Below are 15,540 nucleotides of genomic sequence, written 5' to 3'. Positions count from 1 at the left end.
ATCCTCTGTTGAGCGATTTGGCCTGTACGTGAACTGATGAGTGTCCAGAGTGGGAGGCAGACCAACTCTGATGTGCTGACAAACCAGTCTTTCAAGCATTTCATGACCACTGGTATAAGTGCAACCGACCTGTAGTCATTTATGCTCTCCACTACTGTCTCCTTTGGTACTGGGATGATGATGGAGGATTTAAGGCAGGGTGGAATGGTGGCCTGTGACAGAGACAGGTTGGTCGGTCGATCCTCTTGTCCAGGTGAGAGAGACAGAGCGATGCAGGATGAAGGAGAGTACGGTGTGAGTGTACTCCTGCAGGTCACAGCTGGAAAATAACTCATTACATAAGGGAGAAGCAGACCTGGAGCTGAGAGAGGGCTCCTTCTCCCTGAGAGAGGGGTTCCTCAGCCCAGGTTTGAATTCCTTTTCGGTGTAGCTTTGTCTATTTCAGCAGGGGGGTGTAGGTAGGAGCGAGGGCCAGGTAAAGATGGTCAGAACCAGCAAGATGGGGAGGGGAGTGACTCTGTATGCATGTTTTATGTTTGAATAAACATGGTGCAAAGTATTTTCCCTTCTGGTGGCACACTTCACGTAATGAAAGCACTTTGGGACCACAGTGTTTAAACACGCCTGATTAAAGTCCCCAGCAACAATACAGATGCTATCCGGGTGAGCCAGCAGCAGTTTATTTATGCAGGCTAGCAAGATGCTAAGGCCCGTGCTAACGTGAGCATCAGGTGGGATGTAAACAATGACTACCATGAACTCCCTTGGAAAATAAATAGGGCTGCATGAGACTGCGAGAATTTCCAAATCAGGAGAACAGTGAGAGTCAATGGTCATACTGCTAGAGCACCACTCGCAGTTCACGTAAACACAGAGCCCTCCGCCTCTGCCCTTACCCGAGTCACCGGTTCTGTTTTGCCAATGGAGTGGGCATCCTACTAGCTCGACCGCAGCGTCGGGGATTAGCGGGTGTAGCCACGTCTTTGTGATGACCATAACACTGCAGTTCCACACAAAACTGTATGTCGCCGTCTGTAGCTCCAATTCATCAATTATGTGGCATTTGAGAGGAAGAGGCTCGGTAATGTATGCTTGTGAGGTTGTATACGTAGCCTGGTAGCAGGTCCCGACCGGCATCCTTGCTTTTGCTTTCTCTCTCTCCGCCGCCTTCTCGGCTTGCTGGCTGGGTAGGCTGGTAATCCATGGAGAACCCGGCAGTCTCGTTATGTCCTCCGGGATGTTATGTTTCCAGTGGAAGTCGCTCATAACAGCCAAATTGTACCTCTGACCGATGTCTGAGGTTCTGTCGACAATGGTTCGCTTCACAAAGCACTAAGAATAAAAAAAGTGTGTGTGTGTGTGTGTGTGTGTGTGTGTGTGTGTGTGTGTGTGTGTGTGTGTGTGTGTGTGTGTGTGTGTGTGTGTGTGTGTGTGTGTGTGTATACGTATACATGTACCGTGATTTCCGGACTATAAGTCGCGTTTTTTTTCATAGCTTGGGTGGGGGGCGACTTATACTCAGGAGCAACTTATATATGTTTTTTTTTCACAAATTTTTACTTGATCATTAAGACATCACTTACAAGTATAGTTGACCACTTCCCATGTTATTTTTAGTATAGTTGATCACTTCACATGCTTTTTATATCTTTATCTTGAACATATTCAAAACATAAAAAATAGAGAAAAAATCAAATAAAGCAATTACCACATGCTTATGTGTACTATCTCACCGAGGGATAGTGGGAACGTAATTTCAATCTCTTTCTGTGTCTTAGTATATGAAAAAAAATCAACGATAAAGCAGACTTTGACTTTGATAAAACAACCAAATAAACAAAACAAAAAACTACATCTGAAAAAAAAGATATTTTCAGACAAAACTGGATGAGGGTGCTCTAAATTTCACCGCTGGCCATGACTCATCAACTGGGTGGGCTTAAGAAAAATGGCACCAAAAAGAAATTCATATTTTGCAGGTTACAAACTTCAAGTTGTAAAATATGCAGCTGAAAACAGTAATCGAGCAGCAGAAAGAAAGTTTGGAGAACCGTGATGTACCAATGGGTTACTACTTCAAGTGACGTCAGTGGCACGGTGCGGCGCGGCGGTTGTTTACATAAAGGACAAACGTACCCACGTAAGGACTACCGGCATCATTAGCGGTGATCATTTCTAAGTGACACGGAGGACAAAGAGTTTGAAGGAATTAAGGATATGGAGTGACATAGAAGGTTTGAAAAACTATTATGGCTTTTACGCACGCCCGGTCCTACTCTACTGAGTCGGGGGCCGGCGCTCGGCCGAGTGGCTGTCCGCGAACGGTGCATGGGGCTCGGACATGGCCATTACGCACGCCCGGTCCTATGCCATGGAGCTCTCGTGTCTGGAAGTCCACGCCGCCACACGCTTGGAAGTTTGTTTTGTTTGACAAAGAGCCGTTTACCAAACCCACGTCTATCCTTGTACTTTGTTAACGCTACAATATAGTTATATACTAGATCTGTGGAATAAAGACGAGGCTGACGTCAGGGCGCACGCGCGGCGATGTTGACAAAGGACGAGGAATTTGATTGATGGATTTAATGGATTTAAAGTGCACGGATGGTTTGATAATATTATTGGCTTATATTATAGTTGTTTGAAATATAGTTTATCTATCGTTATATGAGCCTGTGGAATATTTTGAAGTGCAAGCGCCCTCAGCTGCGCGCACCCATTGTTGACAAAGAACGATCGATGGATTTAATGAATTGAAGTGACACCGATGGTTTTAAAAACATGTTATTTATGTAATAGTTGTCCTAAATCACTCTATATATTACGTCAGGCCCGTTCTCAGCTCCTCATTTGTGTTTGTCACGTTAGCATACCTATCGTTTAGCCTGTTGCTATCGTATCGAACGATCGATGGATTTAATGAATTGGAGTGACACCGATGGTTTTATAAACATGTTATTCATGTAATAGTTGTCCTTAATCACTCTATATGTTACGTCAGGCCCGTTCTCAGCTCTTTGTTTGTGTTTGTCACGTTAGCATACCTATCGTTTAGCCTGTTGTTGCTATCGTTTAGCCTGTTGTTGCTCGTTCATGACTGTTTTTGGTGTGGGATTTTGTCGAATAAATTGCCCCCAAAATGCGACTCATACTCCGGAGGGACTTATATATGTTTTTTTCACTTTTTGGGGCATTTTATGGCTGGTGCGACTTATACTCCGGAGCGACAGTAAATACGGTATATATATGTATATTTGTATTCATGTGTATATATATATATATATATATATATATATATATATATATATATATATATATATATATATATATATATATGTATACATGTATACATGTATACACATATATACATGTATACACACATATATATATATATATATATAGTTCTGAAATATATATATATATATATATATAGATTTCAGAACTATATATATATATATATATATATATATATATAATATATATATGTTTCAGAACTTATATATATATATATATATATATATATATATATATATATATATATATATATATATATATATATGTATATATTGTTCTGAAAATCAGAGGCGAGTAAAATTGTTCACATATTTTAAAAAAATGAATGGTAACAACAATTGCTAGCAATATCTCTATTTTAAAACTGAAGACAATTTAAAATTTCGTTATTGACAAATGAAGTCGATGCCTAATTTTCATTCGCGGGCCACATAAAATGATGTGGCAGGCCGAATTTATACCCTGGGCCTTGAGTTAAATAAAGTTAAGGTGTCCTTTACAAAGAAATCAGTGGGATGGTGCAGTAACATACATATGTTTCCAGCAGAGTGTATAGTTGAAGTTAATATTACCGTATTTTTCAGACTATAAGTTGCGTTTTTTTCATAGTTTGGGTGGGGGGGCGACTTATACTGAGGAGCGACTTATATGTGATTTTTTTTCACAAATTTTCAAAATTAAAAAAAAAAAAAGTGGAACCGCGATGTAGGACAAAGGATTCGAGCACGAGATGACAAAGATGACGAAGGGCCCCACGTACTACCGGCATCATTAGCGGCTTTGTTTTTAAGTGACATGGAGGACGAAGAGTTTGAAAGATTTAATGATTTGGAGTGACACAGACGGTTTGAAAAACTATTATGGATTTTACGCACGCCCGGTTCTACTCTACGGAGCTCTCTTTCACCTCTGTGGATGGAAGTCGGGGGCTGGCGCTCGACCGGGTGGCTGTCCGGGGACGGTGGATGGGGTTCGGACATGGCTTCTACGCACGCCCGGTCCTATTCTATGGAGCTCTTTTCCACCTCCGTGGCTGGAATTGCCACCTCCAGGGATGGAAGTCCACGCCGCCACACGCCTGGAAGTCCACGCCGGTGCTTGGGGCCGTGTGGTGGTGAACTATTTATGTTATAGTTATTTGATATATTTTATTTCGTGTAGCAACTTGTATATATTTTTATCGTTACAGTTCAGTAGTTGTTGGCTCGTTGAACTCTTGTTTTGTTAAATAAAGAGCCGTTTACCAAATCCACGTCTTTCCTGGTACTTTGTTAACGCTACAATATTGTTATATACTAGATCTGTGGAATAACGATCTAGTATATTGACAAATGACGAGGAAATTGATCGATGGATTTAATTAGTTTATTTATTTATTTATTTATTTAGCGAATGCAAAGTTCCTAAGCCAAGCAGTTGCCTCCTGGTCTGCTGTATGGAGGGTGGCTAACCCTCTTTTAAGTCTGTGGAGAAGACAAACTTCCATGATGTGTTCCATGATTTGCTCCTCTCCACAAGCACACAGTGGGGTGAGGCTACTGCCCTATTTGTGAAGGCTGGCCAAGCAGGGCCCATGTCCAGTCCTGAAACGATTGAATGTGGACCACTGTCTTCTTGAGAGGTTGGTGCCAGGAACCTGATGGTTGGGGTCTGGCACCAAGTGTTTGTTTGGGACCTTCTTGGACTCCCATTCCATTTTCCAAGCCAACTGGTTGGTGAAGTCGGTTTGAAGGGTGTTCTTCCAGATTGGTCGTCTGGACAGGAGTCGAGCAGTGGGTGGGTTGTAGATGTCTGTATAGATCGGTAGATGGGGAGAGTCTTTGATCTTTTGAAGCATCTTATGAGTGGCTGCTTCTCGCCGGATATGTGGGGTTGGGGGGGGGGGGTGTTTGATAGGACAGGAAGGCAGGGGAGTGCTGTTGAGCGGACAGTCCCGGTTATGGTCCTCATGGTTGTGTTGAGCTGGGTGTCCACATAGTGAGTGTGGGGGGACCTTGACCAGACAGGGGCACAATATTCAGCTGCAGAGTATGCAAGGGCCAGTGCCGAGGTGCGCAGTGTGGACGCTACTGCCCCCCATTTCACACAAGTCAGTTTGCAGAGCAGGTTGTTCCTTGATTTAACTTTGGCTGCCGTCCCCTTTAGGTGTTGCTTAAAAGATAGGGTCCAGTCAATGGTCACTCCAAGGTAGTGTTAGGGTTTTCCAGGTTATCTTTATCGTAGGATTATGTTGGAATGTAGACTATAATGATTAACCAATCTTGTCTTGCTCTCCCAACGCAGTAAAATAAAGTGGTTGCTTCCTCTGCTTGAGTGACCAGCTGCAGAGGAAGCAATCAAAGTTGTTCTGTTTCCCACAACATCGTAAAACACCCCCTGCTCTGATCTTACCAGAGGCCGGGGGTTCACCAAACCTGTCCACTCTCACCCCCACTCTGTTCCTCCTAATAAATATGTCCTTGCAGGAAGGAGACTTTCAGACTTCATTCCTTGAACGAGTGAACTCTCCACCTGCAGGTGTCTAAAAGGACTTGCTTGTCTCCCATGTGGTTCTTGCAAAATAAGTTAGAGTGAGCAAATCTCTAACAGGTAGGTTGGGTTGGAGGCGTGCTTCAGCTTGAGTCCACCCAGGTAGATGTTTGGTTCTCTGGCAGCTTTTGCGTTATGGAGATGGAATACGCTGGATACAGTTTTTGCTGGGCTTGGCTTTAGGCGGCAGGTTTTACAGAACTGGTCCAGTTTGACAAGATCTTCTATGAGCACCCGTTCCAGTTGGTCAAAGTCTGGTGCTTGAAATGCCAGACAGATGTCATCTGCATAGATGAATTTCCGGGATTTGGAGGCGGGTAGGTCATTTATGTAGAGGTTGAACAATGTTGGAGCTAGGACTGAGCCTTGTGGTAGACCGTTTGCCTGCCTTCTCCATGCACTCGTGTTCTGACCGAGGTGAACTCTGAACCTTCTGTTTGTATTATTGCCGTTGCCCAGGCAGGGAGCGCTTTTGTGAGTTTGAGTAGGAGGCTTTTGTGCCAGACAGTATCATGGGTGGCTGTGAGATCGAGGAACACAGTCCCTGTCTTCAGTCTGCTCTCGAAACCATTTTCAGTGAAGGTGGATAGGGCCGGTACTTGTTCTCCTGTGCTGCGGTCCTTGCGGAAACCTGCCTGATCCACACAAAGAAGTTCCTCTACTCCTGGCGAAATACGTTTCCAAGATTTTGAAAGGAACGCTGAGTAGGGAGATTGGGCGGTTTGTGGTCTTTGCCAGGTTTTGGTATGGCAATAACTTTTGCTGTCCGCCATTTCTTCGGGATCGAGTTTGTTTTTACAATCCTAGTGAAGAATCGTGTCAGCCAGGTTTGGGCTCGGGGGCCAAGGTGTTTCATGAACTCTGGAGAGATGTTGTTATATCCTGCTGCCTTTCCACATTTCAGGCCCTCCAGGACTTTCTCCAGTTCAACAACTTCGATGGATTTAATGATTTGGAGTGACACAGATGGTTTGATAATATTGTTGTTTATATGATAGTTATTTGATATATACTTTATTTATCGTTATATGGGTCCGTGGAATATTTCAACGTCAGCGGCGCGGCGCATACGCGGCATCGTTTCCATAAAGGACGATCGATGGATTTAATGAATTGGATTGACACAGATGGTTTGATAAATAATAGTTAGTTGAATAACTCTGAATGTTACGTCAGGGCCGTTCTCAGCTCTTCGTTTGTGTTTATGTCACGTTAGCATACCTATCATTTAGCCTGTTGTTGCTCGTTCATGTCTGTTCTTGGTGTTTTGTCGAATACATTTCCCCCAAAATGCGACTTATACTCCGGAGCAACTTATAAATGTTTTTTTTTCACTTTATTGTGCATTTTATGGCTTATGCGACGTATATTCCGGAGCAACTTTTAGTCCCAAAAATACGGTTGAGGTAAGGTTGAGGTAAGGTTCCAGGGTTGGGAGAAGGCAGTACATTTTTTGCTCAGGGCTCTGGGTAAGAGTGTTACACAGATGTGCGTCATACACTGTTGGATGTGGCTCGATGAGGCATAGCTGCACAAACCTACAGCATCCACATGGGTGACTCAGACTCAGAGAGCCAGAGGTAGGATTAAAAAATGTGTGAAAGGCTTCAAAATAAGCGGTTTCTTATTGCTATTTTAGTGTCAAATTCAATGTTTTGAGCTTCAATAGTAAATACTGAACAGCAAAACTGAGACTTAATAGCCAACTGTTAAAAGTAAAGATGTGTATTCGGAGCCATTTTCACATTCACTTGATAGAACCAGCACATAAGTGTCAATTACTAATTGTGTATGAGTCATTGACTGAATGAGCCAAGAATTCACAGAGGAGAAGGAAAAGGGAAGAAAATAGAAGAGAGCAGGAAAAATCTAAATTATCTGGACATGCAGCTGCTCAAAGCATAGGCACCTTTTTCACGTGTTTCTCATTGTTTTTCTCAAAAGGTAAGGCTATTTGGGTGCTTTTTATCAAAAAACGTTTTTTGTACCCCAACCTTTGTTGAGTACATAAAGTAATCAGCTGATAGAAAGAAGACACATCACAGTGCTGAGCTGACAACCTCTACGGAAGGCGGCAGAGCACGCCATGACTAGTCAGATAAATGCAAAATTGTTTGAATTGTTTAATTGTCTTAAACAAAGAAAAGAAAAATAATTGTTAAATAAATGAATAACTTTTTCAAATTAATGCAATTTCTAAAATTACAACGCAGCAGAGTTGGAAGGAGGAAGAATTGGAGGATAATTTGTTGTTGTTTTCAAGTTCAGTAAATGTATCATACACTGTTTTATCAGGGCCGTGTAAGGTTAAAATTTTAGTTGTGTATAAAAATTGTTACAAATCGAATCTCCACTTTACCTTGGTATATTATCATCAATAGTGGCACAGCCATAGAGGAATACAATTACTCCAACAATGGCAGCAGGGATTAACATCTGTGTGTAGACTCCGAGCCAGGCAAAGTACAGTCCAACCTTCTCACCAAAATATTTCCTGTGGGCAAAAAAATAATATTAAGTAAAATAATAATAAACAAATGACAAATTAATAATTTACTAATGGTTTGTATTATAATACAGTAGAACCCCGGATCTCAACCGCCTTGGTACTCAACAAATTCAACATGAAATCTCGGGAAATCTTTGCCTCTGATCTCGAACAAAGCTTTGGAATCTGACGTTAGTTGGAGTTGTTGTTTAGCAGGTTCTAAATCATTGTCACGCTCAACTGTGGGCTGAAAAATGCACTCACAAGACCACAGGGGTTCGCGCTGAAGAGTTGACACAATAACAACCGTGTAAAAAGAGAGCTACTGTGTTTGTAAAAAATGGCCATCCTTTAGTTCACATTGATTCACTTTCAGGACATTATTTCCGGGAATTTGGCTGTTCTACCATGGGTAAACGCGTTTCGTGTTTAAATAGTGTTATTGTGGTATGTTTAATTCATTTTGAGTTCGTTACACCTAAATCGCGATTTTACACGCTTTGGCGTCCAGAATTTGGGAATCGCCTTAATCCCAAAAGCGTGGTGTATAAATCTTGGTTTTTTTGGAAAGCCTTTTTTTTAGGCAGCCGAAGAGGTCCTATGTTGCGTTAATTTATGTCAGACATGTTGTTGAGCAGCTGAACTGATAATGTTTGCTGCACACACATCGATGTCTTTTGACATTGTATTAAAAAAGAAGCAATACGCAGATGACATTATCAGGCATCATTTTGATGCTATGTGAATTGGATGGAAGAGAGAAAAAAGCAGCCACTTATTCTACTACTGTGTCCGGCCATGCTCTTTCACTTCTGAGTGACTCCGTGGATGGGTGCTTCCGTGAGCTTCCTCCTTTCCGAATCAAAAGCAATCCTAGCTGTCCGTAACACTGTATTAAAGCAGTCATAAAGATCAAACAATGACTTCTTATTATGTAACGCCTTTAAATTGGTCACAGGTATCAAATCATTAGTGCTAAGATTAACACGCTACTCATTTAGCTTTGTACGGTCCTTATGTCGTGCATTTAAAATACTACTTGAAAATGTATTTATGACAAAACAAAATTGAGGTCCATGACCAAAGAGCCTTAGACAGAAAGTCAGGTAAGATCAAATCGAGTAAAATCGAGATTTAGGTGAATTTGACTTTTAAATGTCGGATGTGTCAAGCGCCGCACATGGACCGCGTAAGGCTGTGCACCAAGTTTTTGCTGTACTGTATTTTCAGTTTTTTTCGTGGTTTTATGTACTAGTTTAGACAAGATTAGAGAAATTGCTACGGCACTTGACAGCTTCGCTTCTCGACACTCCTTCTGTTCTACTGTACAAACGTTGACACTGCAATAGTAAACTCTGATTTAAGTTACAAACTAATATTGATTTTCAGACAGACTTGTTTCTGTTTTCAAAGGAGAGACACGAAACACAAAGGGTTGAATTCCACTGACCATTGTAAAATGTATGTTTCCTTAATTTTCTATTTGTGCAACAAATTGGAAAATGAGTCATTTTTGTTTGTTTGTTTTCATTTTGGTTTTCGGAAAATATTAAGATGTCATTATCATCTTTTGCAGTTTTGAAAACAAAGAACAATGGTTTGTAATGTTACTTGAGTCGTGTTTAGCACTGGGAAAAAAAATAACCACGAGAATACATAAATGAGAAAGCAAATGCACACTGGCATCTTTGATCTGATGTGCCTGTAAAGATTTCAGGTGCAAACTGTTTACCAGATGATTTCTACCTTATTTTAACCGCAAAATGAATCTCACCTAATTAGTCCAATGGGCTGGTACTTGTAGAAGACACTATAGCTGGCCCATTCCTCATAAAGTGTCTGGGAAGAGAAACAGTCAGTGAGCATTCCAACTATTTGGAAAATAAACATAGTTATGCACTAAATTAACTTGACAATTGATACAGTCACTTAAGCAATTTTACAATACCTGCTGACCAATGGTAATTAAATTCAGTCTTTTAAACCTACTGACTGTTGAGAAATATGGTAATTTCTGGACAATAAGCCGCACCTGACTATATGGACCATGGTTTTTTGAAGGGAAGGAAGGGGGCGAACAAAGACACAGGCGGACCCACGGACAGCAGACAGGAAACAGAAGTCCACTTGGACATGGAACAGATTCTGACTGTGAGCCTCCACACACAACCAGGGAAAATGGACGAGCAGGACAGGAACACTAGGCGCGGACACGGACGGAAAGCAACAGTAGACACCGACAGGGAGAAACACACGGGAGGGTTTAAATACATGAGGGAGCAGGTGACAAGACATTACGGTGATGAAAGGGGTGTGGCTGAGGGAAGTTGCAGGCTGAGCGTCCATTGGCACGGCACGTGACAAATGTAGAGATGAAACAGTCTTCATCTGTTCGGCTTGATCAGATTCGTTGATATTTTGCATTATATGCAAATTTTGTGATTGGTCGTAATATCCTAAATCCGTCGATCGATCTATGACAAATTTATCTGCTGCAGTGTTTCCCACGTTTACCCGGTGCAGACCAGTGTTTGGGGTAATGCCGTACAAAAGTAACGCAGCACAGTAATATATTACACCTAAGCAGTAACAAAGTAATATAATGAGATATATCTTATGTTTTCTTGATATTTTTAGAGTTACTGAATTTCATAACACATTACAAATGCAGGCACAACTCAAAATTGATTATTATATTTTAACAGGACTAAGATGTCCCAGCAGTCTTTGAGTTGTATGCCGGGTACACCCTGAAACGATCGTCAGCCAATCGCAGGGTACCCATAGACAACCAACCATTGACACTCATAAGCACCTTTTGCATATTCTATATTAACCCTGTGCCTAAGTTGGTTTTCTACAGGTACTCCTGTTTCCTCCCACATTCCAAAAACATGCATGGTTGGCATATTGTCTACCGTATTTTCCGGACTATAAGTCGCTCCTGAGTATAAGTCGCACCAGCCATAAAATGCCCCAAAAAGAGAAAAAAACATATATAAGTCGCTCCGGAGTATAAGTCGCATTTTGGAGGGCAATTTATTCGACAAAATCCCACACCAAAAACAGTCATGAACGAGCAACAACAGGCTAAACGATAGCAACAACAGGCTAAACGATAGATATGCTAACGTGACAAACACAAACAAAGAGCTGAGAACGGACCTAACGTAAGAGTGATTAAGGACAACTATTACATGAATAACATGTTTATAAAACCATCGGTGTCACTCCAATTCATTAAATAGCAACAACAGGCTAAACGATAGGTATGCTAACGTGACAAACACAAACAAAGAGCTGAGAACGGGCCTGACGTAACATATAGAGTGATTAAGGACAACTATTACATGAATAACATGTTTATAAAACCATCGGTGTCACTCCAATTCATTAAATCCATCGATCGTTCTTTGTCAACAATGGGTGCGCGCGGCTGAGGGCGCTTGCACTTTAAAATATTCCACAGGCTCATATAACGATAGATAAACTATATTTTATATAACTATAATATAAGCCAATAATATTATCAAATCATCCGTGCACTTTAAATCCATTAAATCCATCGATCAAATTCCTCGTCCTTTGTCAACATCGCCGCGCGTGCGCCCTGACGTCAGCCTCGTCTTTATTCCACAGATCTAGTATATAACTATATTGTAGCGTTAACAAAGTACAAGGATAGACGTGGTTTGGTAAAAGGCTCTTTATTAAACAAAACAAACTTCCAAGCGTGTGGCGGCGTGGACACGAGAGCTCCATGGCATAGGACCGGGCGTGCGTAATGGCCATGTCTGAGCCCCATGCACCGTTCGCGGACAGCCACTCGGCCGAGTGCCGGCCCCCGACTCAGTAGAGTAGGACCGGGCGTGCGTAAAAGCCATAATAGTTTTTCAAACCTTCTATGTCACTCCAAATCCTTAATTCCTTCAAACTCTTTGTCCTCCGTGTCACTTAGAAATGATCACCGCTAATGATGCCGGAAGTCCTTACGTGGGTACGTTTGTCCTTTATGTAAACAACCGCCGCGCCGCGCCGTGCCACTGACGTCACTTGAAATAGTAATCCATTGGTACATCACGGTTCGCCAATCTTTCTTTCTGCTGCTCGATTACTGTTTTCAGCTGCATATTTTACAACTTGAAGTTTGTAACCTGCAAAAGATGAGTTTCTTTTTGGTGCCATTTTTCTTAAGCCCACCCAGTTTATGAGTCACGGCCAACGGTGAAATTTAGAGCGCCTTCATCCAGTTTCGTCTGAAAATATAATTTTTTTCAGATGTAGTTTTTTTGTTATGTTTATTTGGTTGTTTTATCAAAGTCAAAGTCTGCTTTATTGTCGATTTTATTTCATATACCAAGACACACAAAGAGATTGAAATTACGTTCCCACTATCCCTCGGTGAGATAGTACACATATGCATACAAGCAACACAAAAAAAACCAAGAAGGCACAAACAATGAATAAAGAAGAGTGTTGAATAAATGATAAATAAACAAATAATAATAAATAATAATAATAAATATAAGTGGAGCAAAAATGGAGCAAGTGTACATACAGCAGACAGTGGACTTGGATATGGTGCTTTAAAGTGTTAATTGCTTTATTTGATGTTTTCTCTATTTTTTATGTTTTTAATATGTTCAAGATAAAGATATAAAAGCATGTGAAGTGATCAACTATACTAAAAAAACATGGGAAGTGGTCAACTATACTTGTAAGTGATGTCTTAATGATCAAGTAAAAATTTGTGAAAAAAAACATAAAAGTCGCTCCTGAGTATAAGTCGCCCCCCCACCCAAACTATGAAAAAAACCGCGATTTATAGTCCGGAAATTACGGTAACTAACTTCCGTAGTTAAGCTGATGTATATCATATCTAGTGTTTTTTTGTCATCTGTCTGTAACGTCGTGTTTCTTTAGATGAACAAAACGGCTTTGAAAAGAGACCTTACGGTGGCTACGAAAAAAAGGTTCTCCAGCCTTATGGCAGGGGGTGCTAGTGATCCCGGGATGCTTCATGCGCCTACCTGTGGAATAAGAGATCTCCAGTTCAAATTTACAGTGAACAACTGAGGAGCAGTCGTCCATTTATTTCGTTTTATATTCTTTTTTTTTTTTCGTCTCTGTTTTTACATTATGCTTTACAATGGAGGATTACATATCCAAACGATTTTCAACTATGGATTTTCGGTCAAAGCAGGAGGTCATCGGTAAAGGAAGACCAACTCCGGAGTTAAAAGGTTTGATTCGGACAATGGGACTTGGGAGCATTAGATTAAATTAAATAATGAATAAGACACACTAGAACAGCGTTCCTCAACCTTTTTTGTGACACAGTTAGGTGCCGGACAAATTGTACTGGGGGGTGACGTCATGAACCTCACCGCACGTCACTGATAGAAACCACAACACGTTGTTTGAGTTCAAAGAACCAGATGATAAGATTTAACTAATCTGAATCACATCATTAAAATCCCAGCATCTGACAGTATATTTATTTTTAAAAAAGGCTTGGATTTTTCTTTTTGCTGATTAGTTCCTTCAAACTTTGTTTATTCAGGTTTACCCCACCAGAGAATTGCGCTTGATGGAACTACCTACCAGACCAAATCACTGGTACAGCATTGGGTCTGGCTTGCTAGGCTAAGACGATTTGGTTTATGATATGGAATTTCGTTTAATGAGTTTGCTGTGTGTCCTTTGTGCGTCTTTCTCCTTAGGTTGTTGTGTACATTAGCACGAGTTTTCCTAATCGCTCGTGTTACCCAATCAGCTCCCTCCAACCCATTGTGTTTTGTCAAAGTGTTCCTTGTTGTCTCGTCAGTTTGTTTTTATTTACAGTAATCCCTCGCTACATCGTGGTTCAGTTATCGCGGCTTCAGTACATTGCGGAATTCAATTTTTTTTTAAAAAACTCTAAACAAAAATACTAAATTAAGGAATTATTGCTCGAAAGTTGCCCACACGCCAGCAGAAGGCAAGGAGTGCCCACACAATTGCAGTACGTACACTTGTACCTTGTTATAAAAAAGTTGTTTTAATAATGAGTTCTAAAAACACATTTACAGTGTTGTTATAGTACCTTGTTATAAAGGAATTGTTATAATAATAAAATAGTTCTAAACACATACAGTCAAACCTCGGTTTTCAAACGTCCCAGTTCGAGATTTTTTTACTTCGGTTGTCGAACAAAATTCGGAGGTCGAACCTCGCGAGAAGAGCCGAGAGGACACGAGAAAACCCGACCGCGCGGGCCGGATGCCGACTGACTCCGTTTGTTATTGTATTTTCGTTACTTTGAGGATTGTATTAACCCCTAATCATGCCTCCAAAAAAAGCAAGTGGGAGCAGTAAAGCCATCCTAAAACACAAAGACACTCTAAAAGCAATGTAACAGTGAGCACCCGGCGCACTGCGGTTGCGTGATTGGACCAAATTAAGCTCCCTGCGGACTGAGGTCCACTTAAATTTTGGAAAGTACATCAGGACTTTAAAAATATTTTCTAAATTTCAGCGACGGCTCTGTCACAATAATGTGACCAGCGCGGTGCAGTTGCGCGTTCAGCGATGCGCTGCGGTTGCACGATCGGACACAAATGAGCAAATGAAATGCTTAAAAAAGGCGTTTTTTTTTAATGTCTTGGAACGGATTAAAATTTTTTCCATTATTTGTAATGGGAAAATTGGATTCGGAATTTGAGCGATTCACTTCTCGAACCACCTTTTAGAATGGATTGTGGTTGAAAACCGAAGTTTGACTGTATTTGCAGTATGTAAACTTGTACCTTGTTATAAAAAAGGTGGAATAATAATAAAAGAGTTCTAAAAACATATTTACAGTAGGTATACTTTAGCTACATCTACATAGTATGTTACACACACACACACACACACACACACACACACACACACACACAGACAAACACGTATCATATTTATATTTATATTATTTATACAAACTGTATTCGGTTGAAGTTGGGAAATTATGCATAATGTAAATAAAAACAAAATACAATGATTTGAAAATCCTTTTCAACCTATATTCAATTGAATACACTACAAAGACAACATATTTAATGCTCAAACTCATAAACTTTATTTTATTTTTCAAATAATTAACTTAGAATTTTATGGCTGCAACACATGCAGTACAAGTTGGGAAAGGGCATGTTTACCACTTCGTTACATCACCTTTCCTTTTACTAACACTCAATAAACGTTTTGGA

The 15,540-nt window shown here is 40.8% G+C and overlaps 1 protein-coding gene and 1 long non-coding RNA gene across 13 annotated transcripts in view; one reads left to right on the top strand and one right to left on the bottom strand.

Annotated features, from left to right (window-relative positions):
* The window catches only part of ano1a (anoctamin 1, calcium activated chloride channel a), a 195,724-nt gene that overhangs the window by 133,444 nt on the left and 46,740 nt on the right, over positions 1–15,540 (top strand). The gene's annotated exons all lie outside the window — the stretch shown is intronic.
* Positions 8,010–10,671, bottom strand: LOC148400082 (uncharacterized). Its single transcript, XR_015857413.1, has 3 exons — positions 10,344–10,671; positions 10,086–10,150; positions 8,010–8,317 (listed from the first exon to the last, which is right to left on the bottom strand). It is a non-coding gene; the product is annotated as an uncharacterized LOC148400082 (long non-coding RNA).

The sequence above is a fragment of the Syngnathus floridae genome, chromosome 3 (genome assembly GCF_059516105.1).
Source record: "Syngnathus floridae isolate MCC-2025c chromosome 3, RoL_Sflo_1.0, whole genome shotgun sequence".
Taxonomy (NCBI): Eukaryota; Metazoa; Chordata; class Actinopteri; order Syngnathiformes; family Syngnathidae; genus Syngnathus; species Syngnathus floridae.
The sequence above is the reverse complement of the archived record's forward strand: the minus strand, read 5'-3'. Positions and strand labels throughout refer to the sequence as shown.